The 4,655-nt window shown below is 50.6% G+C and overlaps 1 long non-coding RNA gene across 1 annotated transcript; it reads left to right on the forward strand.

Annotated features, from left to right (window-relative positions):
- The first annotated feature begins 1,644 nt into the window (after positions 1-1,644).
- On the forward strand, positions 1,645-3,417 carry LOC141022089 (uncharacterized). Its single transcript, XR_012182949.1, has 2 exons — positions 1,645-2,605; positions 2,709-3,417. It is a non-coding gene; the product is annotated as an uncharacterized lncRNA (long non-coding RNA).
- The last annotated feature ends 1,238 nt before the right edge of the window (positions 3,418-4,655 follow it).

The following is a 4,655-nucleotide window of genomic DNA, read 5'->3' on the forward strand; positions in this document are numbered from 1 at the left end:
ACTGGACTGCCTACCTCAGTATGCGTCAGGAGATCCGAGACCCACAGGTGCATCATCAACTGTAGGAGGATCTGGTGGAGCATCTATGGAGGATCAAGGGCAACGTCGGGCTCGACGTGTGATGAAATATGAGTTTTCATTTGTTGAACTATATAATTTGGCCGCTGCTAGGCGGCATCCGAATGTACGAAAAGCAAAAAACATCCACCTGTTGAACCATCGATCTGGACTTCTCTAGCTGTCCGATGGAGGTCAACACATCATAGAATTCTCTCCTTCTTTCTTCTCAATCATAGAATGCCACACACATGGCCTCGCATACGTAGCAAACTCTGATGGCACCATAGAACACCGGCAGCACCAGCTCGCAGCAACTCCGGCAGCCTCGCAGTATGGTGACGCCGTCACAGCCGCCGGAGCAGCCTGAGTCGCCGTTGCAAATCGTCGTCGCAGTTTCGCCGGAGCAGCCCGAGCTGGCAGAGCCGACTCACAGCAGGACGGCCATGGCAGCACAACGGCGCCGTCGCAACGGTTCAGCCGCCGTCGCAGCACCGAATTGCAGCATGACGGCCTCGCTGCATCGGATGCTTCCGGCGAGCAGCACGTGCGTTCCCACTGGCGAGTGGCCTCGCAACATCAGATGCTTCTGGTGAGCACCGGCGAGTGGCCACACAGCACCGGATGCTTCCGGCGAGTCAGCTCGCAGGACAGCGGCGCCATTGCAGCATTGGCTCGAAGCATGGCGGCGTCGTCGCAACAGGTCACCGGTTGCAGCAGCATCTGCTTGAAGCACGGCCTTGGCGCAGCACTGTTTCACAGCATGTGCTGGTTGTCGAAGCATCGGCTTGCAGCATGGCGACAACGTCGTAGCACCGACGTTGCTGCATCCGGCTCGTCGCTGACCTCCCGCAGCTCCGCCTCATAGCACAACGCCGCCAGCATCTCGTGTGCAGGGAGAAGAAAAAGAGATAAGGAAGCAGATAAGAAAGAGAGGGGGCACGTGGGTGGGCCTCACTAGAGGAGGCGGCTGAAGATGCGGATGTAAACATCCGACTGTTTGAAAGCAGTTTCCATATAATTTGTATTGAACTATTTGTTGTTGCACTATTTTGTTGAACCATTTGATTTTTTGTGATGAACTATATGATAAAAAATTATTTATGTTGCGAATTCAACGCCAAACCACGACGAACCACGTCGAATATGGGCCGATTCTCGCCCATATGGGCCTTTATTCGCCGAAAGTGGGCCGAAAACTGGGCCAATATCGACGCCTGGGGGCGACGGCTGAATGCCCAACCGCCCACAGCGCCGATTGTATCCCCGGCTCGCCCCAGCCGGCGATTTTTATGCCTTCTGAGAAGGCCAACGGCTGGAGATGCTCTTAGGGAGATGCTCTTAGGGAAGTTCTACTTCAGAGGGACGTCGTTCGCGCTGCACCGTCCAATCACGCATCCATGGATACTCGCAGGAAATACAGCCAACGCCAGCTTTTTCGCTCGGGTGGAAACAGAAATATGGGCCATCGGCCCATTCTGACGCTACCCATCATCGCTCTCACCTCACTCCATCGCCATCGTTTTCTTCAAATAAAAAACTCCATCACCAGCGTCGTTGGTCAGTCGCTCTTGTATCTCCCTAGGGTTCGCTACGCCATCAGGGCGCGAGCAGCGTAGCCGTGGAGGGGCGGAGCCAGCCGTTGCCCCGTCCAAGACGTGACGTTGCCTAGTCGTTGAGGCGGCAGAGTCAGCCGCGGCCGTGTACAGGGTGCGACGCCACCGGAGCCGTCGAGCCGCGGACCAAGCATCATCGACGCCACCGATTCTTCTCGGAAGATTGCTCTGCTGCTTTACTCGTGTTGCATTGGTTCGATGCTTGCTTTCCTTGCTGAACGGGTGCCTGAAGTTTCAGTTGTGGAGACAACAAGCAACGAGAAAATTGGCTATTTGCCACTTTCAATATGGGGCTTCGCACAAATGCCACTGTCAAGATTGACTTCGTAAAAATGCCACCCAGCTCATGTGTACTTTGATTAACATGCCATTTTTTCCTTTTCTCATTGCTTTTCTTTTTCTTTTCCATTTTCTGGCACCTGAAAGGACCAAAGTGCCCTTGGACCTTTCAACCTTATCCGATGCGTTTGTGGGCTGGCTAGCTCGTCATGTCGCTGATGCTTGGCCGAGCAACCACAGGTCGACGCCGTTGCTCGCCCACACCTGCACGCGCCATCGCAGGTCGCCTTGACCACGCCCGTGTGCGCATCCGCAGGTCGCCGCAGGTACTCGCCCACGCCTACCATGCCGGCGCAGCTCGCCGTCGCCTTGCCGATGCCTGCACGAGACACTGCAGCTCGCCGCCGGTGCTCGTGCGCGTCTGCACATAACGGCGCAGCCTCGCGGGTGCCTGCGCGAGCCACCACAGCTTGCTGCCGGTGCTGGCCCACGCCAGCGCAGCTCACCCTCCCCTTCACGCGTTGGCGTAGCTTGTCCCGAGAGCCAAGACATATGACGGCAGCGTTGAACAGCAGCTCCAGTGGCGTGATGCCAGCACCGGCTGGAGGGGATGGATGCGTGTACATGTTCTGAAGACGGGATGCAAGCAACCTGTAAGTGACGTTTGCTCTAATCCTTTACTTGAATCTTGCATTGCAATTTGGCAATTACATGTATCTGATTACAGTGTATGTATACCTGCTTGTGTATGTAAAGATAGGAAAAAGGAATTGCAGTCAGAGGAGAGTGTGCGTTTGCCTTCCACAAATACAATCACAGATACAATGAAAGCGTCGCCGAGGGGATCGGCGGCACGCAGCATCGACGAAATCGGCGGCGGCGAGAAGATCAGTGTCACGCGGCGTCGAGGAGATGGGGGCGGCATCCAGAGGTTGACGCAAGACGTGGATACGACATCCACGTTAGTCCCGTCGGGCTGCACGCTCTCGTCTGTTTCAAGTGTGCTGATTAGATGCCAAGTACGTGTAGATAACAACAGGGGCAGTTTAGTCTTTTCCGGTGCCTGTAAATAGGAAAAGAAAAAGGGAAATCTGTAAAAGGACTGGAATGGCATGTTAATCAAAGTACACATGAGCTGGGTGGCATTTTTACGAAGTCAATCTTGACAGTGGCATTTGTGCGAAGCCCCATATTGAAAGTGGCAAATAGCCAATTTTCTCACCAGCAACAACAGAGAAGCGGCAACACTCAGGCGAAATGCCAATCTGAGCTTGTAATTGATTTGAATTGAGTGTATACTCCAGTGAATAGTGTGACTGATGTCGTATCCAGATTGTAATCATGTGAGTGGAGTTTAGTGAATTTGAGTGTGATTACTGTTACAAAATATTGAATGTGAGTCACTGAAGTTCTGTGTACTCTGACTATTGTATTGTTCTGATATAAGATTGTCCATTCGAGAGCATAATATTGATGTTGCTAATTACAGAGGATAGCACCTGTTGTTGACAATTTGAGAACATGTTCTTCCAGGAATACAATGACTTGCAAATCATAATGCTTGTTTTGGCTGCTGAATGTACAAGGAGCATGCATAGAGAACTTGCAGGTGCATTGAACAAAAGAGATGCCAACCCAGGGAGTTGAACAGAAGACAACTTGCAGGTGCAGAAGGGATTGAGCAACTAGAACATAGAACTGAACTGAATGGCCAAATTTGCCAAAACCATGCTTGTTTGTGCTCTCATTTAAGTAGAGAGCACATGATTGCCCAAAAACAGTAGTACTTCCCCATGACCCAGTAAATACATCATCTGTGATTGGTCCCTGGAAATTAAATAACTAAGTATGTTTTATGTTCAATCAGAGAACAATTTCTGTGATTGCCAAAAACAGCAGCCGTCTCCGTCGGGTGCCGGGGATCTCCTTCCGATCAACTAGCAGGTTGCTTATACCATCAGAAAAGGGAAATTTTATCAATTTCTAAAGTAATATGATGGTGAAGTTCAATCAATTTCAGAGTTTTATTCGTGTGTTAGATGTCAGAGAAAGGACTATGGAGACTTACTGAGATTGACGAGCAGAGCAGCCGTCCTAGCCGCCCGTCAGGATCTTCTTCCGCTCAACTTTGGCGCCGTTCTGTAGTCCCCCCGTTAGGGTCAGATCTCGAAAAAATTTCAAACTAGGGTCAGATCTTGAATAGGTTTCAGAAAAGGGTCAAAACCCGAAATTTTCTGGAAGGCACACTATGCCTCTCGCGAAAGCAAATTTGTGCCTCCGCGAGCCTCTAAAAAAACATGTTTTTCCCTTTTCGAGCAGCACAACTATGCCTCTCGCGGAAGCAAATCTGTGCCTCCACGATAAGCAAATTTGCTCCCCTCTCGAAAAGGAAAAAAGAACACAATTGTGACCCTCTTGAAGCAAATATATGCCTACACGAGAAGCAAATCAGTGTCTCTCGCAGAAGCAAAACATGCGGTTTTTTTTTTCTTTTTCGAGAGGCAAGTTGTGCCTCTCACGGAAGCAAATATGTGCCTCCACAAGAAGCAAAATTGTGCCTATAGTGGAAGAAGAAAAACACGTTCTCGCGCAAATTCTTTCCTCCAAAACCTAGGGAAAACCGGACAAAAAATGAAAAGCTCAAAAATGAGGAAAAAATCATCTAAAACCCGTAAACGTGTACAAAAATAATCCCGGGGGAGC

Source organism: Aegilops tauschii, chromosome 1 (assembly GCF_002575655.3).
Source record: "Aegilops tauschii subsp. strangulata cultivar AL8/78 chromosome 1, Aet v6.0, whole genome shotgun sequence".
Taxonomy (NCBI): domain Eukaryota; kingdom Viridiplantae; phylum Streptophyta; class Magnoliopsida; order Poales; family Poaceae; genus Aegilops; species Aegilops tauschii.